Genomic DNA, 26,427 nt, shown 5'->3' on the forward strand with positions numbered 1-26,427 from the left:
ATAGACAACTTAGATGAAAAAGCATGAATTTCTAGAAACAAATGGAATTTCTAGAAACAAATCAACAAAAGAAATAGAAGACATTAGCAGACAAATCACAAAAAAACTAAAACCAATGCTACTCAAAGTTGACCAAAAAATTGAACAGGGCAGGGAGATTGCCTACTTCATTCTATGAAATCAACATCACCCTAATACCAAAGCCAGATAAAGATGCTAAAATAAAATTGCCAATCAATCTCTCTAATGAACTTAGATGCAAAAATCATCAATATAATAACTTAGAAAAACTAAAGTAAAAATAAATTGGGATATTAAAAATGAAAAAATCATAAAACTTTGTTTTTGACATTTTGCCTTTCATCACTTTAATAGATGTTGCCCTGTATTTACAGTGGCAAGGCAATCTCTTCCATTCCTTCCTCAGGGTCTATATCCTTTTTTAAATTTTTTTTTTATTCTGTCTTCAAAAAAGCTTTAGATCACAGTATAGTCACATATACAATACAGGGAACTCCCACATACCCAACATCAGACCATTTTTCCCCTTCCTCAGCAATGATATTTTTACATGTGGATATTACATTTGCTACAGCTGATATACAGATATTGAAGCATACCTACTAGCCATGGTTTCACTGTGGTTTATATTTCCAATTTGAATCCAGAAACACATTAAATGAATTATACACCATCATCAAGTGGGTTTTAGTTCAGGTATGCAAGGATAGTTTACCACAAGAAAACCAATTAATGTAATATACCACATTAACAGATCAAATGAGAAGAATTATATGACCATTTCCACTGATACAGAAAAGGCATTTGACAAAATCCAGCATTTTTTTTACATAAAAACACATCGAAAGATAGGAATAGAAGGAAACTTCCTCAACGTAAAGGCCCATATATGAAAATACCACAGCTACCATCCTACTCAATGTTGAAAGCCTTAAAGTGTTCGCTCTATGATCCAGAAACCAAGACACAGATGTCCACTGTCATCACTCTTACTCAACCTTGTGTTAGAATTTCTTGCTCTTGCAGTTAGGAAAGAAAAATAAATAAAAGGCTTCCAAATTAGAAAGGAAGAGGTAAACAGTCACTATTTGCAGAGGACATGATCCTATATATAGAAGGTCTAGATTTATCTACAGTAAAGTTATTTGGACTCATAAACAAGTTCAGCGAAGTGGCAAGAAATAAGATTAATACAGAAATCAGTAGTGATTCTATACACTAGTAATGAGTAATCTGAGGGGGAAATAATGAAAAAATTCCATTTATAATAGCAACTAAAAGAACCAAATAATCTAGGGAAAAAATTAACCAAGGATGTAAAGGACTGTACACTGTCCTAAAAATCATAGCTAAAAGAAACTTTTAAAAGGCCTTAATAAATTGAATTACATTCAATATTCATGGGTTGGAAGACTAAATATCACTAATTCTTTCCAAATTTATTTACAGATTCAATGCAATCTCAATCAAACTTCTAATAGCCTACTTTGAAGAAGTGGAAAAGCAAGTTATCAAATTTCTTTGAAAAGATAATTGTCCCCGGAAATAAGAAACGTCTTGAAAAAAGAAAAATTAAGTTGGATGATTCTCACTTCCTCACTTTAATGCATATTAGAAAGCTAAAGTGGAAAACAGCAATGAACTTGTAAAAGGATAGATATATGGACAAATGTAATTCAATTGAGAGTTCAGAAATTGACCCTCACGTGTATAAACAATTAAATATTTACTAGAGTGTCAAGTTCACTCAACTAGGACAGAATAGTATATTCAACAAAATTGTGCTGGGATAACTGGATATCCATATCAAATATAATGAACAGGATCTTTATCTCATGCTACTTATAAAAATGAGTTCAAGATGGATCAAAGACCTCATATAAGAACAACAAGCAATAAACTCCTAGAAGAAAATGTAGGGAAACATCTACAATAGCTAGTAGGCAATGGTTTCATAGACTTTACACCCAAAATGCAAGCAACAAAATAAAATAAAGATAAATGTGACCTACTCCAAATTAAAGAAAAAATTGTGCTTCAAAGGATTTTCTCAAGAAAGTGAAAATATTTGGAAACCAAATATCCAATAAGGGTCTAATATCCAGCAAATATAAAGAAATCCTACAAGTCAGCCATAAAAAAACAAACAACGAAATTCAAAAATTGACAGGGGCCTCGAATATACATTCCTCCAAAGAGGAAATATATATTGCTAAAAAGCACATGAAAAGATGCTCAACATTATTATTTATGAAGTACAAATTAAAATGACATTTAGAGGGGAGTGGATGTAGCTTAGTTGGCTGTGTGCCTGCTTCCCATGTACAAGGTTCCAGGTTCAATCCTTGGTGTCACCTTTTAAAAAAATGATAGATATCATTTCATACCTACTGCACAGGTCACTATTAAAGAAACAGAAAACTATGAGTGTTGGAGTAGATGTGGAGAATAAGAACATTCACTGCTGGTGGGAATGTCGAATGGTGCAGCCATAGTAGAGGAGAGTAGGAAACTAAGTATACAATTGTCTTATGACCTAGCAAACCCACTACTAGGTGTATATCCAAAATAATTGAAAGCAGGGTCTCAAACACTTGTTTGCACATTGATGTTCACAGAAGTATCATTCACAATTGCCAATAGATGCCCATCAACCTACAAATGGATAAGGAAAATGTAGTTATTGTATCTATATATACAATGGAATATTATTCAGCCATAAAAAAGATTGAAGACCTGATGCATGTAACAGCATGAATTAACCTTTAGTACAATATCTTGAGTGAAATAAGCCAGACACAGAAGTAGAACTATTGTACGATCTAATTTTTATGAAATTATTTTTATAAGCAAACTGATATAAATTGTATCTAGAGTATAGGTTATCAGGAGGTAAACTGGTTTAGAAAATTGAGTGTTGGTGCTTAACTTTTACAGAATTTCTATTTGGACAGATAGTAAAGTTTTGGAAATGGCAGTGGTGATGGTAGCACAATATTGTGAATATAGTCAACAGAATGACCTGTATAGGTGAGTGTGGTTAAATAGGGAAACTCTAGGATGTATATATTACTAGAATAATAATTAAAAGATGAAACATAGGACAGTACAGTACACTGAACACTATTGTAGATGATGGACTATAGTTAAAGGTACAAATATAAGAATGTTCTTTCATGAATTGTAACAAATCTATGATATTAATACAAGGTGTTAGTAATAGGTGTTAAAAATTGTAAATTTTTTTAAAGTACTCATTGTACTCATTTAAAAGTACTCATTGTAACAAATGTTCCACACCAATTCCAGTGTTGGTGGTGGGGTGGTGTATAGTAATCCTATATTTTATACATGTTATTTACTATACTCAGAACTTCTCTAATTAAAAAATACTAAAAATCAAACAAGTTAATAATTACACCTAAATGACAATGAAAATGTTACATATAAAGTGCTCTGTAATAAAGCTAAAGAAGCTCCTAAGGAAATATATATCCACTTTTATTTGGAAAAATAACCACTGGAGGTTCTGGGGGTAGAGAGAGGGAATAACAGGTGCAATAGGGGGGCAATTTTGGGACTTGGGAACCATCCTGAATGACATTCCAATGACAGATACAGGCCTTTATATTTCCTGCCATAACCTACAGCGTTGAGTGGGAGAGAGCATAAACTACAATGTAAACTACAATTCATGCTTAGTGGCAATGCTCCAAAATGTGTTCATCAATTGCAATGAATGTACCATACTAATGAAAGATGGTGCTAATATGGGAAAATGTGGGAGGTGTGTAGAGTGGGGCATATGGGAATTCCCTATATATTCTGTGTAACATTTATGTAATCTAAGTATCTTTCTAAAAAGGAAAAAAAATTAATAAAAAGAGAAAAGCTGAATACCAATGAATTAAACTAAATTTTCAATTTATTTAATATAGGTTAAAATAGTCTAAAATAATATCTGTGGAAGAAAATATTAATGAGAATATATCAGTGAATTAAAAATGAAAATATATGACAGGATTAATAAATTAGAACAATTGGACATTATAGGTACATTAGAATTTTTTAAATTATAAATTAAATATAGACTATAATGCTAATGGGCAGGCAACTCAGATTATATTAATACTGTTTTCAATGAGTTGAAAGTTCTGAAAATAAGGAAGAATTATAAAACTTAAATTATATTCTACAATAACACAGAAACTGAACCAGTGGATAAAAATATTCCTACAAAAGAAAATACCCAGTTTAACAATTTTCAAAAGTTCATTGGGTAGAATTCCCATAAAACACCTTTTCACCAAAAAAAAAAAAACCCACCATGGTGGAACATTTGTTACAGATTATGAGAGACCATCAGACTAATACCACCAGCCATGGTCCACTACATCCATTTGGCACACTTTTTCCATATCCCCCCATTATCAACATAGTATGTCTTTGGCATCTATGCAAGAATATTACAGTATTGCTGTTAATCACAGTTCATGGGTCACACCAAATGATTGTTTTGTAAGTTCACAGCTTCTGTAATAAATATATATTTAAAAAATAATAGGGCAGATTGGTGGAAAAATGCACCAAATTCAAGATATGGACTATAGTTAGAGGTAAGATTTTGATGATATTCTTTCATAACGTGTAACAAGTGTCTTATTTGTTAAATTTTTTGTCAGATGTTACATTTTATTGTATTCTTTCTAGTGATATACATGTTCTTAGACTTTCCCTTTCAACCATTGTCATACCCACATATTAGTTCTGCTAATCATAAACACCATGATGTACTCTCACCATTTCCATTCATTTTTAAAGATTTACAGACAACTTTTTAACCATTCAGAAGCACATATTTTTATATTCAAGATAGGAGGAACTTACTTGTCTCTAAATTCTTGTGAGGAGGGATGCTGACTGTAATAATATGATATCCTTTCTATAAAGCCTAACTCAAGTTCAAATTTATACCTCATGCTTCATCATTGTTTAGCATCACATGGTACTATGCATACATATTTATAATGTTTTATGACATTAACTAATAAAAACTTTTTTTCTTACTTTTTCCAACTTTTTTTCTAACAATACTTTACTTCACTAAAGTTTCCTGAGGAAAGATTCCATCCCCAGTATTTAAAATAGGACCTAGGAAATGATATGCAGTTGTGTAAAACCTTTTAAACTAATAAACTGATTCATTGATTATATTGTTTTGTGTCTTAGTTTGCCAGTGCTGTTATACCAAATAACACAGACTGTTTGGCTTACACAGCATGTATTTATTGTCTCCCAACTATGGAGACTATACATAATCAAGATGTTGTCACAAAAATGTTTTCTTTCAAATCTGTAGCTTACTGATTGTAGTTTACTAGCAATCCATAATTTAATCTATGCCTTCATGGCTGTTTCTCTCTCTGACTGTGTCTTACTGAGTGAGTCAAATGCCCTGTGCTCACAAGGAATCCAGTCATGTTGGATTAAGTCCCACCTTGATTCAGTTTGGCCTCTTCTCATCTCATAACATCTTCAAAGATCCAATCAACAAATGAATTATATCCACAGCACTGGACATTGAACAGGTCTTTGTGGGCAAAGGGAGGCATAATCCAATCAGTCATATACCCTAAATCATTTGTCTTTCTCTCATTTTTGCTTTTTTTTAACATCTACTGACAGTGGAGCCATTTTTAAAATTAAGTATTCTACATAAGGCATTTGAGGAGTTGGTGTTTTAATAAATGTGAGTTACTATGATTTAATGTGATTCCTTCCCAGTGTAAATGCTGAGGTATTGATATGTTCATTGATGTAAATTATTTGATTGTGCTGTGATATCCATGAAGTGATTTCTTGTTTCTATTATTAGTATTTCTAACCAAATAGTTCTCAGCTCTCATTCAATAAGTTAATATTAAATAAAAACATATAGATAAGCAGAATATATTCCCTTCTGTACTTCATCATATTTTGATTCTTTCTTGCTATTCAGATATAAAGGGCCCATGTGGATTTAATGAAGATGTGTAGCTGAATGGCATTCCAACTTACTCCATGGAGGAAGGGGCCATGGCAGTTTCTCAACACTCACGCTATTTTCAAACATGAAGAAACTTTCATGGCAGCCCAACAAGAAAGCCATTGCCAGTCTAAAAGTGATATGGAATTGCAAGATGAAAATGTGTAGTTGTGGGCATCTCTACACTATGGTAAAGCAAGCTGTTTTTGAAGGATTTAATGTTTTTCTTAATGTGTAATAAAAGATGAATAAATGTAATGGAAACATATCACAAGATGTTTTGATCACACAAGACTCTCAGTGCATGAATTCTTGACAACCCAAAAGAAATTATGGTTTTCAGAATAAGATACTACATTTTTATCATGCAAAATTAATGTCATGAATTTAGATAGGGTTATTTTATACTTAGGTTGCTCAAACATCTGAGTTGATTTCTCTTGGTTCAAGCCAGGTTATTTCTCCTGAGTATAGATTCAATCTCTAATTTAACAAGTAGTTGTGAACTGATTCCTTAGTCTTTATCTCTTGACTTTTCTTCTCACAGTCCACTTTTTATAGCCATCCTCATACCTGGTAGGATGAAGAGAAAGCAGAGCCCCTGTAATTAGGGAGATATAATCACAAAGGCACTGCTCTAAGCCACAGATGTTAGTTTCAGACTAAGGCACCTGGGGCTCCCACCTGACCCTTCAAACCCACTCTTTTGATTTTATGACCTTAGGTCCTGGGAGGGGAGCTATCTCCACATTACTATGAAGCTGGTGAGGAGGCAGAGATATTAAGCAACATCAAAACTGGTTTTTCACCCCAGGTAGTAGTGCTCCTGGCAGCTATGGAGACACCCAGGTCTTGTGGTCATGGCAGATGGCTCTGGAGTTCAGTGCCTTGCCAGGGTCCTACTTTGGAATTTGTGCTCCTGAGTGTGATGGAGTTGGACTCAGATGTGATGTCTCTACCCATGCCTCTTCTGTCACTTTTACTGAACCTGTGGTTGGGACTGGGGTTGGTATATACCCAAGAGACTTTAATCTCTGGACTACCCATGTGCCAGCTGGGCCTTGAGCCTTAACAGAGGTGCAACACCTACTCTCCAGCTCACTGGACTTACCAAGTCAGCCAACAGGGAGGTGAGGATGGTCAACCACCACAGCAAAGAAATGAGAGAGTCTACAACTGCAAGCAGGAGCATCCCATCCATCAGCTATGTGGGATCTGAGCCCCCTCTCAATTTAGAGGTGGAGTGGGCATCACCATCCTAGGGTCCTCAGGATGGAGAAATAAAATATGGAATATAGTGAAGTTACTGGTATTCTACTATAGAATTATTGTGACTCTAGCAATGGAAGAAATTATATCATTGATGTGGAAACAGTGGCCATGGGAGTTGCTGAGGGTAGGGAGAGGGGAAAAGAGGTGTGATATGGGGGCATTTTTGGGACTTGGAGTTGTTGCAGGGACAGATACAGGACATTAAATATCCTCCTATAACCAACTGAATGGACTAGGACAGTCAGCTACAATGTGCATTAAAATCAATGCTGTGTAGCAGTGTGCCAAAATATATTTATCAAATGCAATGAATGTGCCACACTGATGAAAGAGGTTGATGTGGGAGGAGTGGGGGATGTGGGGAGTGGGGTATATGGAACTTCATATTTTTTAATGTAACATTTTGTGTGATCTATGTATCTTTAAGAAAAATGTAATAAAATTTTTATTGGAAAATACTGGTTGTTCAGGTCTACACATAGGAACAATGATGGGTATGTGACACTTTCTAAGATTTTTTTCTGCCTTTGATTAATAATCTATATTATATTCTATTTTATATCATAGGCTTTGCCCAATAGCATGTTTCATACATAATCCATGTGAGACTCAGCACAAACATCTTTCAGTGCTTCCTGAAATACTGGTCTTCATTAATCATCAATTTATAGACATGAAGAGCGTATTTTCAGCTCATTGAATTCTGATGATACTAGTCAAAGAAATGTCCTTTCTGGATTGAAAATCTTCCTAACCCATTTGTGACATACAGAAAATTCCTATGAATATATCAGTCCCTACTTGGATATAGCATAATGCTTGACACACAAGCATGTCAGAAATAGCTATTTCTACACAACATTATGGAGGAGTCTCTCTCAGATGAACTCCCTAGCCTTTAATCCTGAAAGCTCTTAAATAAAGAGAGGTCTTATGTCATGACCAATGTAGTCTGCATCATATTGACATTAACACTCTATACTGCACAGCCCAAGTGTGAAGTTTATATCAGTGGATCTTATTGAAGTGCTGTGGGTATAATGAACATATTTTCTTCAAAGCCTGAGTTTAGTCATCAGTAGTACAGGAAGGTGAAGTGGCTTTGGGTGAAAATGTCAATAAATGGAGAGTGATCCTTATTCTCCTATGGTCTAGGTATCACTATTGGGGAAAAATAAAATATATGCTCCATCAGATGGCGTTAAGTATTATGGAGCCTGGCAAAGCAAGGAAGAGAAAAGGGACTACAGTATTAGGTAGTATAGATTTTGCTCAGAGAAAGAACAGATTATGATTTCTTAAAAACAGTGTTAACTGGTTTTTATTGAGCATCCCTGTGTGCCAAACATATTGATAAATTTTAAGAAGATTATCTCTTTTCAGTTATTACAACTCACTTCATGGTACATGTTTTACTGATAATGAAACTGAAGCTTCAAAGGTTAAGTAGTTTTCTACCATCTGAGAAGAGGGGTTGGTCTCTTAATCTATTTTTAAAGTGATGGACACTGAAGTAATGCAGTCATTAGAGTCTTTCTGAAGAAATGTGATGACTTAAAAAGTAGCTGACATTATGCTGAGCAAAATAAGCCAGACACAAATGGAAAAATAATGTATGATCTCACTGAACTAATTATAGTAAGCAATTATAATTGCTTATAATTATAATAACACACAGAGTTAGAATCTGGAATATAAGCTACCAGTAGATAGGTTGGGGTTAGAGAATGGGGGACCGAGGCTTAAATTGTATAGAATTTCTTTTTGAGTTGATTGTAATGTTTTGGAAATGGATAGTGGTGATAGTAGCACAATATTGTGAGTGTAATGAATAGCACTGAGTTATATAGGTGAATGGGGCTATGAGCAGAAACTTTAGGTCATATGTTGCCAGAATAAAAAGTAAAACATAAAACATAGGACTATATAACACACTGAACCATATTTTAGATGATGGAGTATAGTTTACAGTAAAAGAATGTTCTTTTATGAATCAAAATAAACTACACTAATACAAGGTGTTAAAATTAGGGTGAAATTACATTAGGAAAAATAAACCTAACATAAGCTATGAATGAAAATAAATAGTATTGTTTCAATTTTTCATTAATTATAACAAAGATAATGACTTAAAATTTAGTAAAATTACAAAAAAGTATCAGCAATTGTAGCAAATGTTTCACACAAATGCAAGGTGTTCATGATGGGGTAGTTTATGGAAATATGCATTTTATGCATGATTGGCCTATAAACAACATTTCTAATAATTATTTTACAGAGTAGCCATAATATGCAATCAGTTGATAATTTTTTTCAAGGAATATACTGTCTCTGGCTTCACTGGGTGTCTAGTCCAATTTCACTCAACTTAAAACCTTATTCAGGGAAGCAGACTTGGCCCAGTGGTTAGGGTGTCTTTCTACCACATGGGAGGTCCGTGGTTCAAACCCTGGGCCTCCTTGACCCGTGTGGAACTGGCCCACACACAGTGCTGATGCACGCAAGGAGTGCCGTGCCACGCAGGGGTGTCCCCCACGTAGGGGAGCCCCCATGTGCAAGGAGTGCACCCTGTAAGGAGAGCTGTCCAGTGCAAAAGAAACTGCAGCCTGCCCAGGAATGGTGCCCCACACACAGAGAGCTGACACAAGACGACACAACAAAAAGAAACAGATTCCCTTGCTGCTGACAACAGAAGCAGACAAAGAAGAACACGCAGCAAATAGACACAGAGAACAGACAACTGGGGGGGGGGAAGGAGAGAGAAATAAATAAAATAAATCTTAAAAAAACACATATCTTTAAAAAAAAAACCTTATTCAAAATTCTGATGTGGCTTTATAGTTTTATAAAGGTAGGTTTTCCACTGGAAAGACATACACCAAACCTGATTTAGCCTGATTTTATTTGTATATATTTATTCATCGATTTGTTTGTTTGCTAGCTTTTTTTAATATTCATTTTGCATTACATCAAATTATTTAGATTCCTCCCAGGAAATTTTTCTATACAAATGTTTGGTAATGATGTAGATTAAATTTTCTGAAAATTGTTTCACGAATTTTTAATGAATGTTGACCTTTGTCATTAAAATGAAAAATAATTAAGGTGCTACACATAACTACCATGGAAAGTGATGTTCAAATAAAATAATAAAATTGTTAGAGTGAAAAAATTAAAATAACAGCATAAATAACTTTTTGGAAGTTTTCCAACAAAATACATATTTCCAACTTATAATGACAAGCTGGAACTATTATTCAGATTAATATCCGGTCTAATTATTTCTTAAAATTTTTATAACTCCTAATTTAGAAACCCCTAATCTGCAAAATTCATTATCATTACTTCAAATTATATTTGACATGGTGATTGTGGTTATGAAGATATTTCTCACTCAAGAGTACTTCAGCAAAGCCCAAAAAGTCAGCGGTTGGCTTCATAGAATGAGTTAGGTAGTATTTCCTCCTCTTTAATATTTTGGAAATGTTTCAACAGGGTTGGTATTAATTCTTCTTGGAATGATTGGTAGACTTCACCTATGATCCATCTTATCCTTGGCTTTTCTTTATGGGGAGTTTTTTGATGACTGACACAATCTCTTTTAACTGTTCTGCTAATGAATTCTGTTTCTTCTAGAGTCGGTGTAGGTTGTTCCTTCTGTTTCTAGGAATTTTCCCATTTTGTCTAGTTTGTCTAATTTATTGCTCATAATATTCTCTTCTGATACTTTTCATTTCTGTGGGAGCAGCAGTAATGCCCTCTCACATTTCTGATTTTGCTTATTTGCTTCTTTTTTTTTCACTTTCTCAGTCTAGTTGTCAATTTTATAGATCTCCCAAAGAACCAATACTTAGTCTTGTTAACTCTATTGTCATTTTCTCTATTTCAGTTACCTATGTTCTAGTCTTTATTTATTTCCACAGTCCATAGATCATTCCAATTATATTTTTCCCATGCTTCTCCACATTTTAAAAGCCTGCAATAATGACACACATTTGGGGATGTAAATTTCCCTCTCTACCTTGCCTTTACCTCATCTCATTAAGTTTTGATTTGTTGGGATCTCTTTTACATTCATCTCAAAATATTTACTGACTCACCTTTCAATTTTTTCTTTGCTGCACTGGTTTTTTAAAAAATGTATTGTTTACCAACTCTATATTGGTGATTTTTCCATTTTTCTGCCTTTTATTGCTTTCCAGCATCATTTCATTATAGTCATAGAAACTGATTTGCATAATGTCAATCATTTAAAAATTTATTGAGACTTATTTAGTCACCCAACATGTGGGCTAAGCTGGAGAATGATCTATGTGCTCATGAGAAGAATATATATAGCTTCCATTTCATTGTTGTTGCAATGCTTTGACTATATTTGTTTTGAGGTAATACTGGTCTAAAGAGATGAGTTGAAAATTGTCCCTTCCTGTTCAATTTTTGGAAAAGTGTGTCCCAATGTTGTATTTCTTCTGTAAATATTTTGTTTAATCACAAATTAAGACATATGTTCCTGCAGTCTTTGTAGTGGGAAGGTTTTAATTTACAATTTCAATTTATATAGTGGAAGTATGGGTATTCAAGCTATCCATTGTATCTTGAATGACTTCTGGTAGTTAGGTCTTTGAAGAAATTTCTATATTTCACTTAATTTGTCCTAATCAGAGGCACAGATTGTTTTTGTCATTCCATTCCTACCCTTTTAATAACTGCAGAATCTGTTGGGATGGCAAGTTTTTTCATCCAAATTTTTGATAATTTGTCTCTTCTTTGTTCTTACTCCATCTGCCTGGAAATTTAAACATTTTATTTATTATCTAAGTGCACTAGCTTTTCAAGTCATTTGTTTTATATCATAACTGATAGATTTTTATGCTGGCCCTTTTCATTTGCTTTTTTTCTGCTGTTTATTTCTCTTGAATTTGTTCCTATTTTTCTGCTTGCTACACTTAATACTGTAGTCACTAACTTGAAATGTTTCTTTTTTCCTAGTGTAGGTGTTTACTGCCATAAATTTCTCCTAATCACTTCCTTAGAACTTGCCCCTACAAATATTGAATTTATTTTATTTAAGTGCAAAACTATTTTAATTTCCATTTTTATTTCTCTTTTGACCCATGTGTTCTTAGCAGTGAATTAGTTTCAATACTTGAAGTCTGTCATGATACAGTTCCCATATGGAGTCCTAATTTCAATCTATTATCATCAGAAACCATATGTTGTATGATTTGCATTCTATTGAATTCGTTTAAAAATATTGTTTATACTAGTATATTTTCCATTTGAACTTGTAAATAAATGTGTATACATCTATTTTATATAGAGTATTTTATAAATGAAAATTAGGTCGAGTTTGTTGATAGTGCTGTTCAAATCTTCTATGACATTGCTGATTTTCTTATCTACCCCCCCTCCCCAAACAATCTAAGAAACTTACAATTTTATTTTTTCATTATTCTGGTCTTGGATTTTACGTTTCACTACACATTTTTGCCATATGTTATTAATCTGTACCATGTTGATATATTTATTTAAATACACAATGATATTTTAAAGAGATTGAATAATAAGAAAAAAGTCTTATGTAATTCCCAATATGTCATCATTTCATGTTCTTCATGTTAATCTATGCTCTGCTCTTCCATTATTATCCTTCTGATTGCAGAGTTTCCTTTACTATTTATTCTTGGATTGTTTTTGATGAGTTATCCTTTTTGTGAGGAAATAGATTATTTATTTCACTTTTTTGCTTTCACTTCTTCTTAGAAGTCTCTAATTATTAGAATATTGAGCCACTTGAAGTTCTTCCATTGAACACTTAAACTATATCCTCTTTCCCACTGTGTTTCATTCTAGATACATTCTATTACTATTTCAAATTCACTAATCTTTATTTCTTCAATGCTGCCATTATTTCCATCTGGTGTATTCCTATCACATATTTTATTTTTTAAAACACTAGAAGTGTGATTTTATATCTTTAAACTTTCAAATTATTTTTTTGTCCATTATTGATAACTGGTATATTTGACAAGGGAGCAAACAATTTATTGGGGAAAACATAATCTATTCATTAAACGGTACAAGGAACAACTGGATAGCCAAATGCAAAGTAATGCAATAGCAATTCTACTTCACACCGTATACAAAAATTAACTCAAAATGGATCATAGCCCTAAATCTAAGGGATAAGCTATTTAAAATCTTTGAAGAAAACATTAGTATAAATGTCTGTAGCTTTGTATTAGACAATGGTTTGATAAACATGAGAGCTATGACATGTATCAACAGAAAATATAGTTAAATTGTCTGTTTCAGACATCAAGAAATTGGGAAAAATTTATAGAATAAGAGAATATAGAAGAGAAATATTTGCAAAAATTATAGCATTTACATATATACATATATACATATTTCTATATAAAGAATAATGTATCTGGTAAGTTAATTGTAATTAGAATATAAAATAACTATTACAATCAGCAATAAAATTTTATAAAAATGATTAAAATGGGTAAATACACATTTTATTTTGGGGTGATGAAAGTATTTGGGAATTAGTACTGATGATTGCATATCCTTCTGAATCTAATATATCCCCTGACCTGTACACTTTAAAAGTGGATTTTATGGTATGTGAATTATATTTCAGTAAAACTTTTAAAAGGAATGTATCCTATTGATATACTGCCATAGGTGTGCAGTGGCAAAGTGGGTGATACAGGAATATACCTTGGATAACTTTTTGTAGCTGTAAAAACCTGAAGTCAATTAAATAATATGATTTGAAAAACTATAGTATATCAAAATACAGAATACATTAAGATATTTAAAAAGTATGAACTAGATTCATGTGTACTATATGGGAAAATAATACAGTTATAATTGTTTCAATATATTTTCCCACTGGTAATATTACCTGCATCAGGTTTACAATGACTTTAATTATTTTCCTACAATGGGTCATATTTTCCTAATTCATTTCATGTTGGGTACTTTTTTTTATCCCACCCCCTTGTTGCTTTTTGCGTGCTATCTGCTCTCTGTGTCCATTTGCTGTGCATTCTTCTGTCTGTATTTATTTTTATTTCCCCTCCCTCCTTGCAGCTTGCTTGCTGTCTGCTTTCTGTGTTCATTCACTGTGCACACTTCTGTGTTTTTGCTTGTCTCCCATTTTTGTTGCATCACCTTGATGAGTCAGCTCTCTGTGGGGTGCTTGCAGGCCGGGCGGCACTCTGTGGCATGCATGCAAGCCTGCCTTCACAAGGAGGCCCAGGATGTGAACCCAGGGCCTCCCATATGGTACATGGAAGCCCAACCGATTGAGCCACAGCCGCTTCCCCATGCTGGGTGATTTTTTATTGAATGGTGAATTTTATCATTTTAAATCCTGGATATTATTATGTTCATATAAATACTCTTGATCTTTGTTATTTGACTCAGTTATGTTACTTAGAAAAAGTCTGAGTCTTTGGGGCCTTGCTTTAAAGATATTTAGAGGTGGGTAGGAGCAGTGATCATCAGTCTAGTTTTTCCCACTATCAAGGCAATATACTCCTGTGTACTGTAACCAATACCCCAAGTGTCTTTGTATTTTCCAGTCTGACTCTTGGTAACAGGGACAATTCCTGGATGTGTGTTAGTCATTGATTGCTATTCATACTATTTTTTAGAGTTTCTCTTCCCAGCCTTGGGGAGTTTTCTTACACTGATGTACTGAGCAATAATTGACCAAGTACCTGATAGGAAGCCTTTCTAGATCCCCAGGACTTAACCTCTGTGCAGCTCTTTACTCTCTGATACTCATTCTTATGAAGTTTCAATTTCTTGACCTCTCCATACTCTAACTTTATTTCTTCATCTCAGTGAGTCTGACAGCTTCTACCTGGTATTGGCAACCTAAGCCATGGGCTGGATATTCTATCAAGGCAGAAACTGGAGGAAGCATAGGGATCACCTCATTTTCATTTCTTCTCTCATGTATTATTGTCCTCAGTTGCTTCATTACCAATGTCATGAGAAACTCTATTTCACATATTTGTGCCATATTTTAGGGAGGTATAAACCTATTCCTTGTTATTCCATCTTTGGCAGATAGATTCTATTTCAAATTCAACTTTAATGAAATAAATATATTATGTTTCACTGGAATGGTACTTTTGTTATTTAATCTTATGAAACACCATTTTTGGTCAGTTATTATATCCCATATATTCAACAGTAATTATCATTAATATTTGCTAATTTTAAAATTAGTGATTGTCGAACCCTTAATATGAAGAAATATATCTTGCAAGGTAAAGTATTATTAAATGTTATGGATCAGAAAAGTAGACTGTACAGAGAATGAACCTCAAAAGTAATATAGCATATAAACAAATTTAGAAGTTTACAGATTAAGTCATTATTAAATACAGTTTTGTACGTATATTAATATCACTTAGTGAGTGTAGATTATTTTCTGCAGAGAATAATGTATAATCTTCAGTGATCACAGTTAAATCTTTCTGAAATTTCTTTTAATGATTTCAGATTATCTTTATTTTAGAATTTATTGTTAATTTTTTATCTTAGTTTCTATCAAAACCATTAAAACCAGTTTTTAGAAAACCAGTAAGCAATACATTTTTACACAACAAAAACTCCATTTTAGAAAATATGACAAAAAGGAAAATGTAAGAAAATAATATTGTATTTTTAAAAAGAGGTGGAAGAAATAATTTCAGATATAATAATTACAGTAACTGATATATTGAGTTTTACAGGCAAAAGACAATATTTTCACATAATATTTTAAAAAAGAAATGTAGCACATGATAGGCTGTTAACAATATAAGGAAATGAAAATTTTGAAAGTCCCTGAGGAAAATGGTAACTCAGGCAAATAAAGATAAAACAATAGTCAAATTATATCATACCCAAACAATTATGACATCAAGAAAAAGTTATTCTTAAGATAATGACCCTCTCTAATAGTGAAACTTGAGTTTAAAAGTAAAATATAAAAGTTCTAAAGTAGTCTTCAATTAATAATACAGATTCAAATATAGAAATCAAATATGATAAAATCATAACAAGAACTGGATCAGAGTGACAGATTTCTACAAAACAAAATAACTCTACTCTGGAATTAACATCCTCACCAATAAGAAATCCAGTTAGAAATCATAAGTAATTAAAAATTGTCTACATTTGATATATTACCATGGCTCAAACTAGCAATCAGGTAGAGATGGGAATGTGGCAGAGTAGGGGGCACCAGGACTCAGTCCTTCCAAAAGCAGTCATTAAACAGGCTGGCACTATCTGAAGTAACTGTTCTGGGACACTAGAGGTTGGAAGAACCCTGTAAAGTACCAAGGGAAGAGGAGGAGGAAAAGGCTGATGAACTGTGGTGAAGAATAGTGAGTTGCTCTCTCTGCACAATGGCTATGAGCACCCACCCCCACTCTCATGGCTGGATGCCTTGAAGTCCAAGCCCTGGCCAGCTCACTGGTGATAGAAAGGGACATAAAGCTCTTCTTTCCCAAAAGCAAGGGTGCACATGGCCAGTCACTGATCACAGCTTTTGTTCAGCAAATTTGCATCCCTGGGTACTGACTCTGAGCTATTGTTTCAACACATCCCAGACAAAAGCAGCAGCAGATATTGTTTCAATCCCACCCTGGACAGGGACAGAGTTGGGGAAGAATTACAGATGCAGTGCTTCTGAAAAGGTGCAGGGGACAGTTAGCTGAAGGGTTCTATTTGCTGGACAGGCCAGGAAAGCACAGATTTAGGGAGCCACCAAGGAGGCTTTTGACAGCCTTCCTAATCCTCTCCCCAGGGCACTTTGAAGCTGCTATGCACCTGCTTCATGGATCCATGGCCTTGTTTTGGCTGGAAAATACTGGCCTGGGAAAGTCACCACTGGGATGACCATCTCCCAGAATTTGCCTTCCAGGCAAAAGCAGCTAGAGACATTGAAAGTAGTGTAAAACACTATAGAGGCAAAAGAGAAACAAACTGAACAGTTCAAGATTCCTATAGAAGGAGCCAAGGAATGGAGTCTTTCTCCTGGTGCATAAAAATATGAGGTTCCTATATACCCCATTTCCCACACCCCCCACTTCTTCCACATCAACAATTTCTTTCATTAGTGTGATACATTCATTACATTTGACGAGTACATTTTGGACCATTGCTACCCACATGGATTATAGTTTATGTGTAGTTTACACTCTCTCCCTGTCCATTCAATGGGTTATGGCAGGATATATAATGTCCTGTGTCTGTCCCTGATTTGCAACACTTACTCTCTGATTTGATGGGCTTTAACAGACCAGCTAACAAGGAGGTGAGGATGGTCAACCACCTCACCAGGCAACCAAGACAGGCTACAGCTGCAAGCAGGAGAAGTCTATCCATCAGCCATGTGGGATCTAAGCCCCCTCTCAATTTAGAGGTGGAGTGGACATCACCATCCCAGGGTCCTCAGGATGGAGGAATAAAATGTAGATTAGAGCAGTCTTACTGGTATTGTACTATAGGATTATTGTGACTCTAGCAATGGAAGAAATTATATCATTGATGTGGAAACAGTGGCCACAGTAGTTGCTGAAGGTAGGGAGAGGGAAAAAGAGGTGTGATATTGGGGCATTTTTGGGAATTGGAGAGGTTCCTTATCATATTTTTACATCATACTTTTCCTTTTGCATTCCTTTTCCCTTTCCTTTATCTTTTTTTTTTTTTAAGATTTATTTATTTATTTAATTCCCCCCCTCTCCCCCGGTTGTCTGTTCTCTGTGTCTATTTGCTGCGTCTTGTTTCTTTGCCCGCTTCTGTTGTCGTCAGCAGCACGGAAGTGTGGGTGGTGCCATTCCTGGGCAGGCTGCACTTCCTTTCGTGCTGGGCGGCTCTCCTTTCGGGAGGCACTCTTTGCGCGTGGGGCTCCCCTATGCGGGGGACACCCCTGCATGGCAGGGCACTCCTTGCGCGCATCAGCACTCCTCATGGGCCAGCTCCACATGGGTCAAGGAGGCCCGGGGTTTGAACCGCGGACCTCCCATGTGGTAGACGGACACCCTAACCACTGGGCCAAGTCCGTTTCCCTCCTTTATCTTTCCTTTCACTAAATTTCCCCTGCTTTTCTCCCTTATCTTTTTCCAATTGAGTAGAACCTGTGAAAATATATTAGCACTGAGGTAAATAAATAAAGTTACTTCCTCTGAGCTGTGGACTAAGACAGCATAAACTATAGCAGCTCTACATTTCTCTACTTAACACATGTTGAAGCTGTAAACTTGACCAGCCAAGTGCTCTGTCCAATTTCTGAAATGGTTCTTTTCTCCATTTCTTTTCTAATTTTCTGATAAGATTGAAGATTGGCACAAAAAGATGTCACTACTGTGTAGTTTTCTTACTAGATTAATTCTGGTGATTGCTAAGCCGATAAAAATGGTTTTAATTTAAATTTCTACTGTACAAGCCAAGAACACAAAGGATAAATAGGGAAGTGGATGCCAGATCACAAGATGCATGCACTGAAGTCTAATTGAAATGGCATAAAAGAGCATGCTTCTTGAAACTTCACACATTCTCTGTACAGTAGGCAATTGTAGAGGTTGACTATATGTAGAGGTTGTGATTATAGGATTTTTAAGTACAGACAAGCAACATATTCCATTGCTAAGAAAGTTTTTTATGATGATTACATCCAAGAAACATGAAAAAAATATCTAAATGTGTCTTGCTTGAGGGATAATATATTGTGTAGTAATTAAGTCACGATGACCACATTTATAATGAGTATATTAAGTGCACCATAAGAGGAGAGGGTATGAAAGACTAATAGAACTTAGAAATAATTTTCATTAATTTTTAAGTCAGGGAGTGTGTTGAAATGAAGATGAGGAGTTAAAGCTCCTGTTTCTATCACACTAATACTTTAGGATCCTCGTTATTGAGACATACTCTTTTCTCCATCTTAGTCACATTTTCAGTAAAATTGAGGAAACCAAGCACATGCATTTTCTTGGCATAACATAACACTGTTGTTGGTTTTTATTTTCCTCTCTAGACTCTGGGTTAGTGACCCATAGCAAAACTGCATAGTTTCATTAAAAATATTCAGAAGTTTTACCATTTGTACTAGACACTAATAGTTTTTGTTTCTTTATTTTATTTTTGTCAAATTCCCAACTTCTTCCTGTGAGCTACTCTTTTTCTATGTGGTTCTTCTGGGATGATTAAACCCTGTACTCCAGGGAAAATACATCATGAATTATGAGTTATTTCATTTGCTCTCCTAATATTTTGTTACAGATTTTTTCATCTATCGACATCATGTATATTGGTGTAGTTTATTCTTTTTTGTAACACACTTATAAAAATTTATTAACATTATATTCACATCATGAAATGATTTGGGCAATGACCCTACCTCCCCTAAATTGTTTATGTGAGATTGTAGCTGGGAAAGCAGATGTGGCTCAACTGATAGAGCATCCATCTACCATATGGAGGGTCCAGGGTTTGATACACTGACCCATGTGGTATGCTGGCCCCTGTGCAGTGCTTTTGCATGCAAGGAGTGCCATGCCATGAAGGGGGTCCCCACATGCAAGGTGTGCACCCTGCAAAGAGAGCTACTGCACATGGAAAAAGCACAGCCTGGCTAGGAGAGGTGCAACACACATGGAGACCTGATGCAGCAAGATGATGCAACAAAAAAGAGACACAGATTCCCTGTGCCACTTGATATGCAAGCAGACACAGAAGAACACACAGTGAATGGGCACAGAGAGAAGACAATGGGGGTGCAGGGGAGAGAAATAAATACATCTTTAAAGAAAAAGATTACTGCTATTTCCTCCTTGAATATTTTTGATGTAACATACCAGTGAAACCATCCATGCCTGGAGGTTTTTTGGGGCGGAATCTTTGCATGCAAATTTTAATTTCTTTAATAGGCATAGGGCTGTTTCTTCCTGCATCAATTTGATAAATTGCATTTTTCAAAAATGTGTCCATTTCTTTCAAATTGTCAAAATTATTGGCATAAAACTGTTCATAGTATTATTCTATTATCCCTTTAAAGACTTTGTTCATTGCCACATCATCCTAATATTTAAATTAAGACTTTAAATGGTATTCTCTAGGCTATGTTATTTACTCCTGTTCTTTATTTCATTTTATGAGCAATCTGGAAGAGTTCTTATCTACTGCCATAACATCAACTATTTTTCATATTAGAAGTACCAATTATGGGTGGTCATGAGAATTACTTGATTGTTTCTAATAAATACTATCTTCTGCTTTCCTCAACAAAAATATTGGATCAGTCTCTCAGGGATAAAACCCCAGCCAGACCTTAGTCTACTCAATATCTCCACTAACAATTCTAAGTTGCAGCTATTGTCTAGAATCCCTTCTTTAAATGTTCCATATCCTAAGTGGAAGCCTCTAATACTAAGTATGCTTCTAATCTCATAAAGTAAAATTTATTTATCTGGCAACTGGAATGTCTGACAAACCTGAGTATATTACTCTCATCTCTATAATTTTGATGATCCTTATGTGTTCTTTTTTTTCATTTTAAGTGAACTGAATTGAGGTAGACCTCTCTGTACTTTTGATATTCCTTATGTATTCATTTTTTTTTCATTTTAAGTCAATTAAATTGAGGTCGATTTATATTTAAAATGCACCCATTTTCAGTGAATAGGCAAATGATTTTCAAAAAATACATACATCCATGTAACCAGCACTCTAATCAATTTTGAGTGTCTTATCACCTCCAAAGAATTCTCATGTGTACCTTTTCATTTAACAACTGATGTGATATCTGCCATCTGTATGTTAGTTTTGTCTGCTCTAGAATTTCATATGAATGAAGTGGTAAAATGTGAATAATTTTGTTTCTGGATAAGGCTATTGTGTCAGTGGTTTACTCCTTTTAATTGAATTTTTTACACAATGTCAAACTAGTGCTAACAAAAGCAAGGGATTGGAAAGCCAGTAGAATTGAGATTAGGTCTTGGACAGAACCAAATAAAGAGAATAATCAGGATTCCAATTCTTTCCAGACACTCTCTGCTGTACGTGTTCTTCCACCTACTATAATATATTAGGATGCTTCCCAGGAAACAAAAGATTTTTGAATCTGCCTTGGCTCCCAAGTCTGGGCCACTAGTGAAATTCTTAGGAAATACTTGAGGTCATTTCATTAGTAGTTGGGCCACATTAACTCTGCAATAAAGACTGCTCTGGACCAATCCTAACAAAGCTTAAAACAAGAATTGAAAAGGTCTAATTAACTCAGTAAATTTAACTACATCACAGAGAAAGACCATCAATATATGAAAGACTACAAAAAGTCTAACATCTAACATCAAGCCTCATAGAAATGAAAATATCCAGTATTTGATAAAAATTACTAGGCATGAAAATAAGCATTTCTGAGAGTTAATTTAATTATTAGAGACACATAAATGACAGAGATGAAAGCATAGGATTAAAAAGGCAGAGGAGGGCGGTGGACTTGGCCCAGTGGTCAGGGCGTCCGTCTACCACATGGAAGGTCCACGGTTCAAACCCCGGACCTCCTTGACCTGTGTGGAACTGGCACAGTGCTGATGCATGCTAGGAGTGCCCTGCCACACAGGGGTGTCCCCCACAGAGGGGAGCCCCATGTGCAAGGAATGCACCTGTAAGGAGAGCTGCCCAGCGTGAAAGAAAGTGTAGCCTGCCCAGGAATGGTGCTGCACACATGGAGAGCTGACACAACAAGATGATGCAACAACAAAAAAGAAACACAGATTCCCCTGCCACTGACAACAACAGATGCAGACAAAGAAGCCTCAGCAAATAGACACAGCAGACAACTGGGGTGGGATGGGGGAAGGAGAGAGAAATAAATAAATAAATAAATCTTTTTTAAAAAGGCAGAGGAAAACATGACAAAGAGAGTAATATAAAATATTTTTAAAAAATAAAAATCTAGAAATGAACATATGTATCTAAAATGAAAAAAAGGACTACAGAAGAAAAGATAAGTGAACACGAATACATAGAGGTAATAGATAAGATCCTTAAAATGAAACATTAAAATAAAAATGACTTAAATGAACAGAGCATATTTGACTTGTAATAAAATATTAAGTGTATATTTTTGTGTACTTGGAATCCTAGGGTAAGAGAAATAGGATGGATAGAAGAAAGAAAATATACTTGAAGAACAAAAGCAAGTTTTTCTGAATTTGATGAAAAAAATTTTCCAGCAGAAAAACATAAATAAAATAATATCAGTGCACATCACAATCAAATCCTTAAAAAAGCAATCGTGAAGATAAAAATCTTATATGCAGCAATGTAAAAAGAAAGACACACTATAGACTGAAGAAAAGGTTAAGGTGAAAATAGCTTCTGATAATGACATTTGCAAGCCAGAAAATAATGGAGTGACATTTTAATGTAGAGAAAGAAAGAAAAAAGTCAACCTAGAATTCTAAACACAGAAAATTAAAAACTAAGAAAAAAATTCTGGAAAAACCTGAAAGGATCCATTACCAGTCAAAAAGAATGCAGGAAGATAACTTCTGGGGCATGGTAGAGTAGGGAGCGCCAGGACTCACTACTTTCATCAAAACAACAAAGGTGTTCTTAAAACTGAAACAAAAGAACACTAGAGAGTGGTTGAAAATGGTATAAAGAAATAAAGACCTGTGGTAAAGGTAACCATTTGGGTAATTATAAATGGCAGTATTATTGTATTGTATTGTATTGTATTGTATTGTATTGTATTGTATGTAACTTATGTCTTAGTTCCTCCTGGTGCTAAAATGCAAATGCATAAAAAGTAATGAAAAATGTACAAAGATATAAGTAATAACAAGCACAGAAAAAATGGTGGGGTGCAGAGGGGTATAGGTGCATGCTATTATGTTAACTTTGTATTAAACCAAATATAATATTTATTTAGGATGCTAAATTTTAGCCCTATGATAACTACAAGGAAAACAGAAGGAAAAATATATCCAGATAGAATGAAAAGACACTCAATATGGTATAACACAAGAAAATAAATAAATATAAAATTAGGTTTTACTGGAAGTTAGGGGCAAAAAAAAAGTGCAAGACTTTCAAAGGCTAACTAGAAAAATGGCAGAGGAGTGTCCTGTGTTATCAATAGTGATTGAAATGTCAATGTATAAAACTATCTAGTAAAAAAGCAGAGACTTGCAGAATAGATAATAAAGCATGACCCAACTATATGCACTCTGCAAGAGACTCAACTTAAATTAAAAAATACAAGTAGGTTGAGGTTGAAATGATGGGAAAAAATATACCACACCAGGAAAAACTAAAAGAGAGCTGGGGTGGCTATACTAATATCATATTAAATAGACTCTAAAATAAACAGCTACAAGGGATACATATGGTCATTATATACCTATAAAGCAGACAATTTAACAGAAAGATGTAGTATTTTAAATATATATGCATACACCAGCAGAGCCACAAAACTTATGAAGAAAGCACTGACAGATTTGAAGGTAAAAATTAATGGTTCTACAGAAATAGTAGGAGAATTTAACATACCACTCACAATAATGGATAAAACATCTAGGCAGAAGATCAATGAGAAACTAGTGGACTTGAATGATACACTAAACCAACTAGACCTAACATACATAGAACATTGCACCCAATGAAAACAGAATACACTCTAAATCTAATTTTTTTATGTTGCAATAATGTTCTTTTGAGCTTCTCCATTCTTAGATCCCATACAGTATCATGTATTGCATTTATTTATTTTTTAAAGATTTATTTTTATTTTATTTCTTTCTCTCCCCTTCCCCGCCCTGGTTGCTGTTCTCTGTGTCTATTAGCTGCATCTTCTTCATCCGTTTCTGTTGTTGTCAGTGGCACAAGAATCTGTGTTTCTTTTTGTTGCATCATCTAGTTGTGTCAGCTCTCCATGTGTGCGGCACCATTCTTGGGCAGGCTGCACTTTGTTTTGCACTGGGCAGCTCTTCTTACGGGGTGCACTCCTTGTGCATGGGGATCCCCTACGTAGGATACACCCCTGCGTGGCACAGCACTCCTTGCAAGCATCAGCACTGCGCATGGGCCAGCTCCACACGGGTCAAGGAGGCCCGGGGTTTGAACTGTGGACCTTCCATGTGGTAAACAGAAGCCCTAACCACTGGGCCAAGTCTGCTTCCCGATGTATTGCATTTAATTGTCATCTCTTTAGTTTTCTCCCTCCCTCTTTCCCTTCCTTCCTTCCTTTCTTTTACTTGTAGAAACATACATACATTCATGCATGAAATACAGAGTTCCTACATATCACCCTCCATACACAGTTTTCCTTATTAACGCTTTGCATTAGTAGTGTGATACCTTTGTTACAACTGATGAAAGAATATTATTATAATTGTAATATTAACTGTAGTTCATAGTTTACATTGGGGTTTACTGTGTTGTACAGACTTAAGGGTTTTTAATTTTTTTTTTATTCTGGTAATATATACACAACCTAAAATTTTCTCCTTCTAACACATTGAAATATATATTTTAGTGGTGTTAATTACCTTCAAAATGTTGTATCACCAACACCATCATCTTTCACTAAAGCTGTATATAACCCTGAAGAGAAACTCGCTAAGCAGGCTTCAGATACCAGGTAAAATATATTCTAGTTTCAGAATCAATTAATTTTCTTATTCTAATTATTTCATATCCGTTAGAGTATACAATATTTGTCCTTCTTTGTCTGGCCTAGTTCACTCTAAATGATGTCGTCAAGGTTCATCCATACTGTATCATGTATCGGAACTTCATTCTTAGATGATATGCCATAGTATGCATATACCACACTTTGTTTATTCACTGATCTGTTGATAGACACAGGTTGCTTCCATCTTTTAGGAATTGTGATTAATGCTGCTCTAAATATTGGTGTGCAAATATCTGTTTGAGACCCAGCTAACGTCTATTTTGGGTTTATACCTAGAAGTGGGCTTGCTGAGTCTTATGGTAACCTGTACTTAACTTTCTGAGGAACTGGTAGACTCTTTTCCACAGAACCAACAAACTGGTTTCCACAGCAGCTGCACCATTTTACAGTCCCACCAACAATGAACAAGTGGTTCTTTTTTTTTTTTATTGACTTTGTAATAATATTACATTAAAAATATATATGTGAGGTCCCATTCAACCCCACCCCCCCACCCCCCCTCTCCCCCCCCAACAACACTCGTTCCCATCATCATGACACATCCATTGGATTTGGTAAGTACATCTTTGGGCACCTCTGCACCTCATAGACAATGGTCCACATCATGGCCCATCCTCTCCTCCATTCCATCCAGTGGGCCCTGTGAGGATCCACGATGTCCGGTGATCACCCCCGAGGCGCCATCCAGGGCAGCTCCACGTCCCAAATACGCCCCCACCTCTCATCTCTTCCTGCCCTTCCCCATACACATCGTCCACCATGTCCACTTTTCCCAATCCAATGCCACCTCTTCTATGTGGACATTGGATTGGTTGTGTCCATTGCACCTCTATGTCAAGAGGAGGCTCAGATTCCACATGGATGCTGGCTGCCATCCTCCCATTTTCAGTTGTAATCACTCTAGGCTCCATGGTGTGGTGATTGTCCTTCTTCAGCTCCATCTTAGCTGAGTGTGGTAAGTCCAATAAATCAGATTGTAGGTGCTGGAGTCTGTTGAGGCTCAGGACCTGGCTATCACATTATCAGTCCAGAGATTCAAATCCCCTAACTATATCTTAAACCCCAATGTTAACTGCACCTCCAGCAGATTAGTATGAAAGTCTTATGAAGGGAGATCCCATCTGAGTCCAGATTCATCACACATAAACACCATTTCCAGAGAGGGGCCATCTGCCCTGGTAGTAAACCCCATCGGCCATGACCATAACTCTCATGGGTCTCTTTAGCCTTCATAGGAACCAATATCTGGGGGTTGTATCTGCTTTATCTGTCTCTCTGACTCTGCTCAGTTGTGCATGAGGGCAATCCTTCTGCCAGCCTCCAGACTCTTTTTTAGAAACTCGTAGCCATATAAACTCATTTCTCCTTTCCATTTCCCCCTTACTTT

This window comes from Dasypus novemcinctus, chromosome 30 (genome assembly GCF_030445035.2).
Source record: "Dasypus novemcinctus isolate mDasNov1 chromosome 30, mDasNov1.1.hap2, whole genome shotgun sequence".
Taxonomy (NCBI): domain Eukaryota; kingdom Metazoa; phylum Chordata; class Mammalia; order Cingulata; family Dasypodidae; genus Dasypus; species Dasypus novemcinctus.